Source organism: Cryptomeria japonica, chromosome 2 (genome assembly GCF_030272615.1).
Source record: "Cryptomeria japonica chromosome 2, Sugi_1.0, whole genome shotgun sequence".
Taxonomy (NCBI): Eukaryota; Viridiplantae; Streptophyta; class Pinopsida; order Cupressales; family Cupressaceae; genus Cryptomeria; species Cryptomeria japonica.
Window position 1 is genome coordinate 658,711,792 of NC_081406.1, and position 16,503 is coordinate 658,728,294.

At 39.2% G+C, this 16,503-nt stretch overlaps 1 protein-coding gene across 1 annotated transcript in view; it reads left to right on the forward strand.

Moving 5' to 3' along the window:
* The window catches only part of LOC131034082 (uncharacterized), an 86,785-nt gene that overhangs the window by 44,008 nt on the left and 26,274 nt on the right, over window positions 1–16,503 (forward strand). The gene's annotated exons all lie outside the window — the stretch shown is intronic.

The following is a 16,503-nucleotide window of genomic DNA, read 5'->3' on the forward strand; positions in this document are numbered from 1 at the left end:
TTAGCATTCTCCAGGTGAAGAAGACCAATTAACAACTTTGTAGGCATTTTGTAATATCCCGTTTCTAGATATTTGATAATACAATGAAATTTTTGTTTTCCAATTACCACAAAATACGGAATAATAAAGAACATGAATGGCAATAGGTAAATTTCTGATTTATTTATGCAAATAACAATTCCTTTGAAACCCTTGTATTTATTCTTCATAAAAAAAGAATTATAATAAATGCTCAAAATGCATTTAGAATTTCAATGAAACTCCTATATATTTATTTTTCTGTCAAAGTAGAATGATAACAATCAATTGTGAGAATGATTATAATTTAAAAGAAATTGATTAAAACCCGATTTCTGAAGCTTTATCATCTACTGTAGCTGTATGTGTCATCCAATGTCACTATTAAGCCACCCACCCCACCCCCTCTATCCAATCAATCTCGTCTTGCCAACCCACCTGTTGGCGAGATGGCCTCCCCTCACTTGTGTCCTTCCTTTGTCTTGTGCTTTCACTCTTTTGGCCGGTCATCCGGGGTCTATCCGCCTCCCCCTAGCTTCTCTTTCCACCCTTCCAACTCCCCTAGCCCTGTCCCAATTAATGATTGGGAGAGCAAGTTGGTCGTAAACTTATCTGACGCAGCTCTTGATTCCCTTGCCTTTAACTTCTTAAAAAGAGGTATTGGCTTTGCTGTGGTGCCTCGATTAATCCCACATTTAAACTTTCTCATAGAGATTGAAAATGTTGTTCGCTCTCCCTAGCCATTTGGCCGAAAAAGTTAGGCAAGATTGTGCCATTGCCCTTAGGTGTGCTAAGCCACCTAGATGCAACATTCTTAAAGATGAAATTGTAGCTTTTAACAAATTAATGAGCAATAACGATCTAATCATTTCAAAATCTGATAAGGGCAACGCCACAATCATCATGAAATAAGCGAGACTATGTCTCTAAAATGCTGGACTTCCTCTTCAACACTAACAGCTTTAAGATCCTTATTCGTAATCCTTGGTCCAAAAAGTTTTAAAGCAAGTCAAGGCTGTTGTGTCAGGCTCCTCTTTTGATGATGATACCAAAAAATGTCTTGTTCCCACCAGAGAAGTGACCCCTTGCATTTATGGGGTTCCTAAAATTCACAAATCTGGTATTCCTTTAAGGCCCATTGTTGATATTAATGGCTCCTCCACCTACAATTTGGCATCTTTCCTTTCCAAACTTATCTCCCCTCTTGTGGGCAAATTGGATTCCTTTATCAAAGATTCGTCCCACTTTGTTCAATTTATTAAGGATGCTAAATTAGAAAGCAATGACCTCTTGGTGAGTTTCAATGTGGTCTCCCTCTTCACCAAGGTCCCCATTCTCAACTCTATTGAGATTGTTAGTCGCAAGGTGAACATCAAGATTGCAACCTGGTTGAATTATGTCTAAGATCCATTTTGTTTTCTTTCCAAGATGTGATCTATGAACAAGATGATGGGGTGGCTATGGGTTCCCCACTCTCACCTATCATAGCCAACCTTTTTATGGAGAATTTTGAAGAAACTGCCCTCTTCTCCTACCCTCAAACTGAAGTGGTGGAAACGTTATGTTGATGACACCAATGTGTGTTGGCCCCACGGCCTGGACAAACTCAAGGATTTCCTTTCCCACCTTAATAACATATCTCCTTGCATTTCCTTCACCATGGAACTTGAATCTAACAACCAGCTCCCTTTCTTGGATGTGTTGCTCATTAGAAAATCTGAGGGCTCTCTAGGTTGTCGTGTGTTCCGCAAAGCCACCCACACGGACCTTTACCTCCACTCCTTATCGCATCACCACCCTTGCCAAAAAGTTGGGGTCCTCAAAACCCTAGCCATGAGAGCCTATCATATTTGTGATGGAGACAACTTAGATGTAATGTCCCCTACTTGATCTATTTCAATATACTAAAATTGATTGATATTCTTCAATTGGTTATTAACAAGTTCTTATTTATTTTCCTCATTAGATGATTAATTTCATTATTCATAGTTTTTAATAAAGATATCAAACCCTGCTACTACTTCAGTTTTAAGGGAGAAGGGTCTATGTATGTTACCAAAGCACTTAGAGACCAAATACAATAGGTTCCCTCAAAGTTTACAGATCCAAGCCCTTACCTATCTTGGGTCTATACCCTCAAGGCTTATGGGTCGCTGATCCCCACCCTATCTTGGGTCTTAACCTATTGCTTGGATTTAGACTGCCCCTCTTTGGAACATCTCATTCCCATCTTCTTAAATACTGACAGTAATAACATGATTTAGACTATAAGTCTATAAGTATACTAATTTCTTATGTATTATAAATATATATGAAATTAAGTATGACTGCCATACATATTGCAGTCCATATTAATTTTACTATTAATTCTGCATAAGAACATTAGCAGGTTTCATATATTAAGCATACATACTCAGCTCATCCCCATGCATACCACCAAGAACAAAGATGTTACTACTTGTAACTTAATAACAAATCTGATCTTATCAATCCATGGTGATGTTATTGGATGCTTTGATTCCTTTCCTTTATCTCTCTCAATGTGAGGGAGAGGTCACACCTCTTCATCATGTATACCCTTTGGCAAGAGACACACCCTTTCACCATTAGCACCCTTTGAAAGAGTGTAACTCTTCATTATTTCTGTCCTTTGAAAGGGACACAACCTCTCATAATCAGATCTGCACTTATTATTTAAATCAGATCTGCACTTCTCATTTCCCAAATTATTCCCCCTCTCAAATGAGGTTCTCTTCTCCCTTTTATATCTCATTGTTGAGGGAGTCACAACTTTTCCTTTCATGTCTTTTGAATTTTCATTTACTTAATTAATTTTATAATTAATCATATTTAATTATATTATTTTATATTTTAATTTAATTTTATTATTACCATTTATTATTAAAATTTATTTCAAAGTGGGGACATTACATTAGACCAAGAGCTGGACCATCTTCGTTGCATCTTCAGGTTACATGGGCATTCCAACAAGCATATATCTGGAGCCTTTAACCAAGCCAAATCTCGCTTCCTCTTGCCATCCACACTCCTCCTTCAGACCTCCCTTGTGTCTCCCTATCACCTCCCTTGTGTCTCCCTATCTTGTATTGAAGGCATTTCCCATCAAATATCTAAAATCCTCTCCAAGAAAGGCTTACGATGTGCCTTCAAGCCTTTCTCGACGATTAGAAATCGGGTCCCCCCTCTCAAAGACTCTAGGAACATTTTATTGGAGTCGGGAGTCTACAAGGTAACTTGTTCATGTGGTGCACCTTATATAGGTGAAACGGGTCGTTCCTTCGGTACTAGAATCAAAGAACATGGTGCCGACATTAAATATGAATGGCTCCTTAAATCCGCCCTTGCCGAGCATTCTCGATCCACCAAACACCATATTTGTCTAGAAAGCACATACATTTTGTTCAAGAAGATAATTTCTTTAAGAGAAAACTAAAGGAGGCCATAAAAATCAACAACCACCCCTCGAACCTGAATCACGATGAAGGGTGTAGCTTAAGCGTTTCTTGGAAACCCTTGCTTTCTAGCATTAGAAACCTGTGTCACCCCCTTAATTGACCTTCTTCCTTTTTTGGTTTTCCCTCTCTCCCAATCCCTCCTTCGTCCTCTCTCCCCTCCTTTTTCCCTTCTCTCGCGTTAGCCTTTGCCCTTGGGCTCTTCTTTTCCCCCCTCTCCTCTGGGTTGCGCTCCTCCCCCTTGCAATCGAGTCAATACTCTTTGCCTACCTTTCCTCGTTGTCTTTCCTCCCCCTTTTCTCTCTTTCTTTCTCCCCTTGTTTCCTTTCTTTTTTCCTTGTTCCCCCCCCCCACCCCCTCCCCCGCCCCCGCCCCGCTTTTTGCTTTGGTCCTTTTCCTTCGCTTATTCCTTCGTTCTCTCATTGGTTCCTCTTTCATTAGGCTCCTTGGTTTTTTCTTCTTTCCTTATTGTTCTTACCTCTCATTTGTTTCCTTGTGCTGAATTTTGTTGTTTTATTTCATAATTTCCATTTTTCTTATTTTGTTTCATTTTGTTTTGTGTGTGTGCATACATATTTGTATATCAGTATATACATGAGCATGTATATACACATATATAATTATATATATACACACATTTATTTGTATATATTTTCATATGGTTGTGTATATATATATGTAGTACATATATACATTTTCATAGTCTTATACATATATATATTTAATATAGTTAGTGTGTGTGTATATATACATACATATACACACACACACACACACACATATATATATATATGTATGTATGTATGTATGTATCCTTTTATTCCATTTTTCAATTTTTTGATTGTTTTTAATTTAGTTCTTAGTTTGAATTGTTTTCTTTCTTTTTATTGTTACTTATTTGTTTATCAATGTTTTTCCTCATTAACATATATATATATATATATATATATTCGTTTATTCTCTTGGTGTGTTTATTTCGGGTATTAGTTATCTCATTTATATTTTATTTGTTTTTATTTGCTTTTCTTTCCTTGATTATCTTGTTTGTCTTTTCTCTTTTTGTTATTTGATATATTTTTGTTTTCCCTCTCTTTATTTCTCCTTTTTTGTTCTTTGCTTTATTTTATATTCAGCCTCTTGCACTTATTTCATTTTTTTTTAACTCTTCTCTTGAGTTGACACTTGTCCTAACCTGGTACCCTCACTCTCTCTCCTTCCACCTTTCTCTCTCTCTTTTTAGTTTTTCTTGATCTACAACTTTACCCATTTTTCTCCTTATGCTCTCTATCATCCTGATGATGAATCATGGAGTGTGATCCAAAACATTGATGCAAAAATTCTCACACAATCGAATCCAGAAGCACACATTATTAATGTTAAACTGCTTATCCAATCACTCTCTCCTTCAATATCTAAAAACTTTTCTTTTTTGCCATTGTCCACTTAAATTCTTCACTACCACCCTTCATTGTTGTTGTGATAAGCACACACATACTATTAAAGTTTCTTATAAATTTCTATATAAAATTGTTAATCCAAACTTCTTGCTTCAAACATATTCCTTAGTAATGGCTATTCTACAAGAGCCTTTCCTTTTTTCAGGTCCATCTTTATACCATCTTGTGAAATAACAAACCTCAAGTATACTAATTCTTCTTTCATAAAACTACACTTTTTGAGATTTACCAGCAACTTTTGTTCTTTCAATTTTCATAACTCTATTCTCAAATGTATTAAACGCTCCTCTTTTTTTTCATTAAATATAAGTTAAATACTCAATTACAAATTTACTAAGAAATAATTTTAGCACCTCGTTCATCAATCTCATAAAGATGCTTGGAGCATGGAACCCAAGCTGCATGACCAGCCATTTGTACAATCCTTCCTTTGTCTTGAATGTTGTCTATCACTCATCCCTTTTGGTAACTTGTATTTGATGAACCCACATTTCAAATTATTTTTTCGTAAAATACCTAGCTCCACTCAAACAATCCATCAAGTCATCCATACAGAGTAATAGGAATCTGTACTTTATTGTTATCTTATTTTCGCCCTTGAATATGTACACGTACACCATTCAACATCCTTTTTAGGTGCTAACATCGTTAGAACAACACATGGTCTTAAGCTTTCCGTAATCAAACCTTTGTTCAATAACTCCTGAGTTTGTTTATTCTCCTCATTTTCCATAGGTGTCATCCATTATGCTGCCTTGCTTGATAAATTAGCTCCTAGAATTAAGTCCATGTGGTGACTAACACTTCTCATTGGTGGCAACCCATCAAATTATTCCTTTGATAATCTTTCTACATATTCTTCCAATATCTCTTTCACTTCCAACACAAATTCCTCAACCTTATCTAATATCCCAACTTCCATAGGCTTAGGATTAAAAGCATAACATACCTTCTCTTTTCTCATATCAAAAATTTCTTTCTAGAAACCAATTACACTATTGGATTGCTGTCTAGTTCTTCTTCTGTATTCTTAAATGGACGCAAGGCATGCTCTTATCAAACCTTTACAATGGTATGTGAAATCATTCTTCCATCATGTATCACTTTCCTAACAAATTGCCATGGTCTACTGTCGACGTGTCTAAAGTCGTACCGCTGCAAACTCCATCCGGCCAACGCAGAATAGAATGTACTCGTTGAGTATCCTATCCTCTCTTGAGATAAGGAAATCCCTAATGCTGTTTTTTGTGTTTGATCAAAGGGGACGACCTCAAGGTTTTGATTGTCAGGCCTTGACTGCGGGATTACTCAGTGGTTTGATGTGTTTTGTTGGAAACACAAAGGGGACTTACGGTGAGATGGGCAATTGTTGGATGAGTTCCCTAAAATTATAACAGTCTCGCTATCGATTGGTTTCAGTTGGATCGATACTAATTCAGCAGGACTGCGGGGTTTCTTAGTAAAAAAAGGGGGAAAAAGAGAGATAGGGAAAACAGATACAGGAAATCTAATTATTTAACTAAGATAGCATTTTCAAGAAGAAACAAATAGACACCTCCAAATAACCAAATTAAACACTATCAGCTATTTAAGCACAATGTTTGTAAGAATCTAGTGTGATCTTCAAGGGAAAATTAAGATTTTCATGCTATTAAACATAACTTCAAAATTTTAACATTCATTCACTAAGTGTTCAATAACCGAACTAAACATATGAGAAGGTTCAGATTAACCATGCAAAAGGAATGACAATCAGTCAGTCTGTAATGGTATGAACAGCGAGGATTCTATCAGATGTTTATCTAGAAAATGCTATAGAAAAATGAAAGAAACATAACATAATAATTCAAATGGTGAAGAAGGAGACCATGCACTCACAATGAAATAGAAACAGCCTTAACTTTGCATTAAATCCTGTGTAAATTTCACCAGAGCTTCAGCAACAATTTATGAACTTATTACAAAATAAGGGAAAACCAGTCCCTTTAAATAGGTTTCCAAAAATAGATGAATGGCCAAGATCTAAACTAAACAAGTGGCTCAGATTCATCTTTACAAAAGGTACCCATACCCATAAATGGAGGGTAAATATCAACAACCACCCAAAAGGGAGCAATAACTACCTGTTGTGACCATTTCACACATCGCCCCATTAAATTGGGGACCCCTCTTTTGAGTTTTTGTTTTGCCTGTTCTTCTCTCTGCTTTTAGGGTTTTGTGTGAGTGAGTGAGTTGTCTGGGCTAGGGCTAAGCCCTAGGGGTTCCTTTTGGATATTTTCAAGCCGAGTCCAGTCAAATTTTGAAGGTTATTAAGCATCCTCCCGAAGATTGCGATTTTTGAAATAAGATGAGCCTGTCAGGAAGGTCAGGTATGTCTCAGGTTAGGTCTAGTCAGGGTTCTTTTGGGGAAATTCAAATTTTGTCTAAGTGTTAGCATTTTGAGGATAAAATTGCACATTTTTGCCTAGATAAATTTTGATCAAATTTTGGAGGCGAGATGATGCCTGAAACAGAGAAATCGCTCCTATCCTTCACTGGAGGCTCAAGGCGAATTTCATTCTAAGTGCAATTTCTTGTTTGCGAAGGCTTGCTAACTGGTTCCCGGCCTTAAAGATGACCTAATTATGCCTTGTGAAATGGTTGAAGATCTAAATTGTGGATATTTTAGCTTAGAAAGGTGAAATCGCTCCTGTCCCTCTCCCAGGGACCAAGGCGAAAATGTTTTTTAGTGCATTTTGGTCTCTGACTTTTTTAATTTGTTTTTGTGCAGGGTCTCCAGGGGAGCTAATTGGACGTGACTTCACGATTTTAAGGATTTTGAAGGTTTGAAAATGATAAAATTTGAAGGAATAAGATAAATTCGCCCCTGTCCCTCCCTGAAGGACCAGAGCGATTTTCTTTATGCATACCTTTTTGGACCTTTTTCGGACTTGAACTCTTGTTCATAGCTTGTAAGAGGGTGATATCTTCCCCAGCAAAGGATTTTCGAGATGAAAAGCGAGAGGATTTGGCCTAGAGGGCAAAATTCGCTCCTGTCCCTCACTGAAGGACCGGAGCTTGAATTTCAAAATTGCATTTTCCTTGCAAAATCAAAGTGATTTTACGATTTGAGGAGGCCAAGGGAAGTGTGTTCTGTCTGTTGAATATAACTTGAGTGGGCCACAAGGGAGGGAATCAACCCAAAAGACAACAATCGCTCCTGTACCTCACCAATGAACTAGAGCGATTTCCTAACAAGGCAAATCTCTTGAAAAGGTAAGGCAAGTTTCGTATTTGAAATGAATGAAAGAGGGCGTAATTGGTCCATTGAAGATAATTTCGAAGGATAGCAAAGCACAGATAAGTTCATAATTGCAAAATCGCTCCTATCCCTCTTCAGGGGACCAAGGCGAAAGATCTAAAAGACTACCTCTTCTCTCCAAATTGGGACGAACCTAGGCCAAGGCACAAGTTTGGAATGATACTTAAAATGTTTTAGGGTGGAATGGACTTGCCAGGACCACAAACTTCGATGACAATTGCTAAGGCGCTCCTGTCCTTCACCAAGGGACCAGGGCGAAATCCCCACATATGCCTATTTGCCTAACATTTTGAAATGCTAATTTTTGTTTTCAAGACTCGAGAGCGAGTGGGGAATGATGCTTTATGCTTGGAAGGCAATTGGAGGTTGATGTGATCGAGAGTTTGTGCAATGAACTAAAAGGCGCTCCTGTCCCTCTCCAAGGGACCAGGGCGATTCTTATAAAATCAACAAATTTTCCTCCAGAATCACGCCAAGACAAGGTGGTGCAAGATGAGATATACCTTTTTTAAAAATGGTGAACAAGGAGTTGCTTCAAAAAATTGACAATCCTAGGCTCAAATGCAAAAATCGCTCCTGTCCTTCACTGGAGGACCAGGGCAAAAATCTTGGGAGAGCCTATTTAGTCTTGAGGAAATGAGTTGAACATGCACTGAAGGGACGAAAGGGATCATTGCTAGCCCCACAACGTGAATTGGCAATTAAAAAATGAAGGATTGAGGACAAAAGTAGAAAAGCGCTCCTGTCCTTCACCAAGGGACCAGGGCGAAATTATCGTAAGGCATGTTCCTTCTAAAAGCCAAGTGAATTAAACTTGAGACTCCTATAAAAATGCCATTTTGGACACCTAGGATGAAGTTTTGAGCATGGAAGCAAAAGATGCAAGGCTTAAAATACAAGAGCGCTCCTGTCCCTCTCCAAGGGACCAGAGCGAAGTTATCAACATTCATTATTTTTTTGCCTTATTTTAGCAAATCGCACTAGATGCCAAGTTCGCTAAAAAAACTTCGAAATATTTTAAAAATTTTAATTAAATTGGCATTTAATGAAAAGCGCATAGCATTTAATAATTAATTTTAAGCCTTGGAAAATCGTTTTTTTTTAATTGAGGCATTTGAAATTAATTATTATTAAATTAAAATTTAAAAGAAGAGCACTTGAGGTATCATTTTCATTACTTAATTAAGTCGGCCTTCTTCTTTTATTATTATTTTTGTTTATTTTGGCCTACTTTCACCAAGTCGGCCTATGGGAAATGAAATGGTGAGCGCTCTATATATTTGGGGTGTGTTTTTTCATTATCCAAATCATTCACTCATTATTTCAAAGTGCGATTTAGAGGGCAAAGAAGAAGTGCGAAAGCTGGCCTATTTGGAGCGAATTTTCCTCAAGTGTTGAAGAGTAAAGGTGGTGGAGTTGATGCTTGTGAAGACTAAAGGAGGCGCATTTTGCTAAAGGGAGTCTTGATCTACATTTTGCCTAGCGAATTCTCCTATTTTTTGCATCATTTCTTAGAATTAATCTTCAAAGTGGAGGTATGGCATGATCATCCTTGTCCCAATGTTGAAATTTTGAATTTTGAACTTCAAGTTTTTTTGAAATTGCATAGTTAATTAGGAAATGATAACTCGAAGATTTATCATGAAGTTTCCTAATTAAAAACTTAAATCTTCCTTTCTAATCTATATTTCTACGTTGAAAAATATATTGCTCATTATGAAATGTTGTGTAGGTGTCAGGATGGCGACCCCAAAGGCAGGAGCATCCACTAGTCGTCTAGCTCTCATGAAGGAAGATCAGAGGAATGAAGGATTGGAGACCAAGATCGTGTCAAAGTGGAGCAACATTGGAGATACCAACTTGGGAAACTTCAGTGTGAAGAAGTTTCCAGAGGTCCCTTACATTGGAAAGCCATCACCTATCGCAAAGAGAATAATTGAAAGTGGCATCATCAAGGCGGCCGGTTTCCCTCCAGCAGTCCAGTGCCATGAGCTGATGATCGAGTGTGCTCGCCATTATGACCCACAATCAAGATCAATCGTGTCCAAGGAAGGGAACACTTTGGCTTACCTTTCAGAAGAGGCTATAAGTGAGGCTCTCCATCTTCCAGAACATAAAGATATGATTTACAAAAGCTTAGAAGGAGCTAGGTCCATGTATGAAGATGATCCAGACACTTGCTTGGACACGATTGATCTTGATAGTGGCATCATCAAGGCGACCGGTTTCCCTCCAGCAGTCCAGTGCCATGAGCTGATGATCGAGTGTGCTCGCCATTATGACCCACAATCAAGATCAATCGTGTCCAAGGAAGGGAACACTTTGGCTTACCTTTCAGAAGAGGCTATAAGTGAGGCTCTCCATCTTCCAGAACATAAAGATATGATTTACAAAAGCTTAGAAGGAGCTAGGTCCATGCATGAAGATGATCCAGACACTTGCTTGAGCATCATCAATAAGAATTGGTTACTCAAAAGTCGTCCTCGCCTGAGCAAGATTCCCAACACACCACATAGGATCGACTTCCAGGAGGAGTACAGAGATTTGATAACTTTGCTCAATCGAGTTACACGGGCTCCTCAGGCCTTTTATTTTGAGAAGTGGATGTTCTACTTCATCCAAGTGATAGTTCAAGGAAAAGGAATAGTTCATTGGGCTAGAATTATTAGCCATTGCTTGGACGTGCAGTTAAGGAGACTAAAGGCTACCAAGTCCTTCCACATGAGTTCATACATCATATATGCCTTGATCCGGAGTTTCGAATATGCAGGACTACCTCACAGAGGAGTGATCGGAAGAGGACCCGGAGAAGTCAGAGTTTGTGAATCTTATGTTCATTTGCATCACCCACCAGGAAGTGACTACAAGTTAGTCAATGATACCTTTACAATGAATATCACCAGGATATTGCAAGGCGGGATTCACAATCGGTTATCTCAAGATGCACAAGAGCTTGTAAAGAGGTATGGTGCTTGGTTCATCCAATTTCAAAGGTTTACATATATTAGAGTTCATGGGTGTCCTTCACCTCCCTATATGTTGCCAAGATATCTGACAGACAAGATAGTGCTACTTGAGGTGACTAGGTAGTTGGCGGCTTATGCGAAGGCATTCAGACACAGGCATGGAAATGGAATTCCTGTGCCTATCATACTAGGGAATTCAGTTGAGGTATGTCCTAATGCTCTAGCCTTGGACGATGCAGAAAGGGAGTTGGCCTTATATTCGTTTTCATTCTTTGCTTTGAGGGAGAATTTTGATCCTTATGGGTATATAGAAGAGACAGTTGGTAGAAAGTACAAGCACGAATTTCAGGTAGAGGACTTTTGGATGAATCTCTCAAGTGATTTAGAAGTGAAAAGAAAAATGCATTCCAGATTGCCTTTAGATCTCATCAGGAAATGCAAAGTTTACAGATTGGCTGATCAAGCTCAGGACAGTGGCAGACATCTCCAATCATCTTATGACCGAGAAGACAAAGCAATGAAGATAGATTGGAACGAGCCTGAGGTTTTGGACTTAAAAGCTTTGATGGCTCCAGTATTGTCATATACTCGCAAATGGGTAGATATACAACATCAAAAGTTGAGAGATCAGAACGTATCAATAACTTTTACTTTGGAGGAAAAGCCGAGAGAAGGAGGAACAAGCGTAAGTGAAGGCAATCCTCATCCTAGAGGCGCAAAGAGGAAAGAAAGACTTGAAAAAAGGGAGCCCTCCAAGAAGAAACAAGAGGCCAATCGAGATCGCTCATCCGGTACATCTTCTCGACATGAAAAAAGGACGAGTCAAGTTGTAGGACAAGAGAAGAGGGTACCTGAAGTCGAGGAATCTATGGAATCAATGGTACAAAATGATACACACGAAGAAGGGCAGGCATCTCAACGATCATCAAGTCAATCTCCTCAAGTTAATGAGCTACATGAAGACAAGAATAATGATGAAGTGACATCTCCTCTCCGAGAAGAAGAACCATTGCCTAAAGAGATACAAGTTAGAGAGACAAGATCTGCCATTCCAGATTGGTTGAAGGAGAGACTAACAAGGGTGATTGTGATCGAAGATGAAGATAATGTAATTGACTTAGAGAGCCTTGTAGGAAATTCTCAGGGAGTGGCAGAAAAGAGGAAGGCCACCAAGATGTCCAAGATGATCAGAGATGAGACAGGGACTAGGAAGTTGCAGATAGCTACACCAGCAGTGGACAAATATGAAGGCGAAATCCTTGCAGAGGAGTATGATGTAGAAACATTTGAGCTTGGTCCACTCACAGCCGAGCAGACACTGGATGAGGCAACTGATTCATTTGAGGCACTTAAAGACAAGCTTAAAGAAGAAATGGAAAAGAATAGAAAGCTTGAGCGAGAGGTCAGTGCTTGGAGAGGCTACTTTAGCCATCTCAATCAGCCTTTGGGATGCCAGGATCCAGCAGTGTCTCCCATACAAGCACTTCCCCTTGAATCAGTTGGCGAGGCAGAAAGAGTTAAGAGCTTGGTTCAGCTTATGAGCTCTTGGATTGACAAATCCCATACCGTAGCCATTGAATTCGCAACAAGAATGATGCAGACCACACATCGAGCTATCCAGGTCCTTGAGATCATTCACAACCTGATGATAACAGTAGCCGCCTTTGCCCACACTAGAGATGTTATTATTCCTGTTCTACAAGTAATCAGGCAAACACCAAGGAAGATCCTAGCACAAGAAAAGATAATGGATGGAGGAGCTCATAATTTACTCCAGTGGTCAACTCTACTCCAGATGAAGGAAGTTCTTTTCGAAGACTTCAGCACCAAATGCAATCAAGTTGAGGAGGTCATCCATCCAATTCAGGACAAGGTGTTTGGGGTGTTATGTTCTATTCTTGGCAGAAGGATTGAAGATGAGACAGATGTGAATCTTCAAGAGTTGGAAGAAAAGGTCAAGGTCATCTTTTGCAAAGATGAGAATGTTATCACAGATGAGCAAAGGGATCAAATGTTCGCTACTATGCTCCTGATTGAGAAAATCAAGGAACTCGAACCTGGATGGGATACAGCTCTTCTCAAGGCCTTCGATCAAGTTATCCACTTGGAAGAACGAATGAGGAATCTTCCCGAGATTCCTATTGCTGAGATTGAAGGAATTGTGTCCAGATTCATTGCATATGCTAAGAAAGAGCATTGGAAAGGGAACAAGGTTCTAGAAGAGAGGTTGTTATAGATGATGTGGCACCTTAATTATCATTGGTCTATGTTTCCTAAATTTTTGTGCCAATTAAATATTTGGCTATACATTTAATATTGTTCAATAAAAGGGGAACTTTTTGTAATAAACCCTAATTAGGGTTTAGGTGTCAGAATCTCAGCCATTGATCTTCTTTTGATCTGGGCCGTTCATTGTAATTGAGGATGCTATATATACCCTCACTCATTTTCATTTTTGTAATATTAGAATTAGAGATTAAGAGGAGAAATAGATATTAGAGTCAGATAGTTAGAAGTTATTTTGTAGCAAGATTGAGCATTGAAGAGAGAATTTCAAGCAATTGTTGTCTATTTTGGCTTTGAGATCAATAAAATATTGAAGTTATGGTGTTTTATTGTAATTCTTGTGGCTACTTTCATGGTTGCTTACTTTCTTGAATCATTCTTGGTTGAAGTAGTATTTAAATTTGAATGACTAAGTGTTGGGCTTGATCATTGGTGAGATTCACGTTCCAAACCACTAGCTTCTTGCTGATTGTAAGGACGCCTTGTGTGGTCAACTGGAGATATTTGGATTGCTTAAACCTTCAATCATTATTGAACCATTGATATGTACCTTCATGGTAGTGTCTATGATTCTTGATGAATTGAAAAATCATTAGTCACCTTAGAAGATCGCATCAATTTCAGTAGAGTTGTTATTCCTTGGCAATACTAAAATTGGTAGAATCTTACCAAGTCTAGCCTACATTGAATCATTCTTAGGATTAGATTAGAATTCATCTCTTGCAAACCCTACCTTTTGATCTTTTGAGAACTTGTTAGTTTTAGGAAATTTTGTTCCTGCAATTCGGAAACGTAAGGCCCCTTGATGAAACAGCATTCACAACGACCACTGGTGCTTATCCACACGTAGAGACCCTACATCAAAGAACCTTGGAGTCATCCTGATTGATCCTTTTTGCGACATCTTCAGCAATCAGAGGCTTTATTCAAGAGAGGATAAGGTACCCTTGGGTATTTTATTCTATGTTTGATTGTGTACAACATACACGTCAACACTACCTAAAAAAGGTAATCAAAACTTATCCATAATAAATCAAAAAGTGCACATGCACAAAGTTTAAAACTTTTGAAGTTTACGGCTGACTTGGAAGTCAAATGTGAACTTTAGCCAAAAAGTGATTTTCAAATTTGAAAGAAAAAAGCACTTTTAAGAAAGCACTTTTTCTTTTCCGGTTGTAGATTCTCTTTCTAAAAATTCATCTTCGCCATGCAAATACTCTTTCCAAAGGTCCCGACCTGCTGCACGTTTTTCACGAACATACTCCTGGAACCTGATGCACAATTGGAACAACAAACTGAACGGAGGCATAGGGGGATGACGAATTTTATACTACATGCCCTCTAGATAATGGCCTACGTACTTCAAACCATTTTGCCAGCTGGACCGATTACGCTCAAAACACAACATGTCTGAATGTAGTTGACCGGCAAAACCAAGGTCCTCGGTTGAGTAGGCGATCTTGTCTATTCTCAATCTTTTCTCCCAGTCTGGTTGCATTACGTCATCGGACAGATCATTTTTCCACCCCAGAACCATTGATTGGAGGATTGTCTTGCCAAGTTCCTACATGTTCTTCAGAATTCCCTCGTATGCATCTTGCTCTTTGTCAATGATCTCTCTTGTCTCATTCTTCATAGTGATAGTCCAGTACCATTCTTTAAAAACGTTGATATCGTGGGGGTCTAGGATGGCAAAGAGTGTAGGGATCTGTGCCTGGGTCCAGAAAAGAGCTCTTACAAGAGGCAGAGTTATAGCAGCTACCTCATGGATTCTGAGGCATTCCCGTTTTACCTCGAGCAGCTTGACCAAAATGGTCTCTCGATGGTGAGCCATTTCTTTTACCTCTTCAATGATTTGCTCTCCTCTTTCCTTAAGGCCTTGCATCCATTCCTTGACGACCTTTGCAGTATCCCGTACTCCTTCAAATTCTATTGTGGTCCTCTGCGCCAATGCTGTCGGGGGAATATGGGATTCAGGGGCATTATGCAATGGTCTTAGGAGTTGATCAATGTACCCCTCGGCCTACTCGGCACGAACTCAATACATGTTCTTTTCAGCTGTTATCTCTTCGAGTTGTTTGAGCATGTTTTGTATGGAGTCCTTGAATTCTTCCCTTTCATGTTCCTTGGTGGCTCATCCGATGGGGACGGTCGTGATGCTATAATCAGCCACTATAATTTGATCTGCTGACTTATCAACAGACGGGGTGGCGATATGAAGGGTACGGTTCCTTTGCTCGTCATGGGTTATCTTGGAATACGCCTTGGGCTTTTTCTTCCCCTTGGCCTTGGCTTCGCCTATGCGTGAGAAGATGTCTTCCAAGTCGATGGGTGGATTGGTGGTTGCCTTGTGCTAAGCTCGAGCAATTAACCAATCTTGAGGTATAGTCTGTCCTGTTGCTATGGTTAAATTTGCACTCTGTTCTTTAGTGTTTTCAGCCGGTTCATTGCATATTTGTAGCTGCTCTATTACAGGAGGAGTGGAGGAAGTGTAAGTCCTTTGCTCGCAGCTGAATTCTCTCCTACTTCACTGAACAACTGTCTGGTATCTTCATGTGATGGTTGTTCTTTAGTCTTTTCAGGCTCGCGAGTCTCATTTGTCCTTTGCTCGCCTTCAACAGTGGAGTCATCCTTGGCAGTACTATGCAGCTGTAATTCATGGCGGCTCTGCTGGGTGGGTTCATGCAATTCAAGCCCCTGAATGGATGGAATCTCTCCTTCCTCCACTTGATTATCAGGTTCGGCGGATTCAATGGCTCTTACCTTTGTATCTAACCTGTCGGGTCCAGGAGGATCATCAGCTCCGAATGCGTCAATATCGCTCTAGGAAGGCGGAGCAGGTATATAATCTAGTTCTACTACATCATCAGATGAACTGGGGTCTTTTGATGATGAAGTGACCTCTGGTCTCCTAATAGGGATCTTCTCCCTTCTTGTTCTTTTAGATGTCCGAGTCCCTCTACTGGCTTCGGCCTTCTTCCTTTTTTCAGGCTTTTCAACCT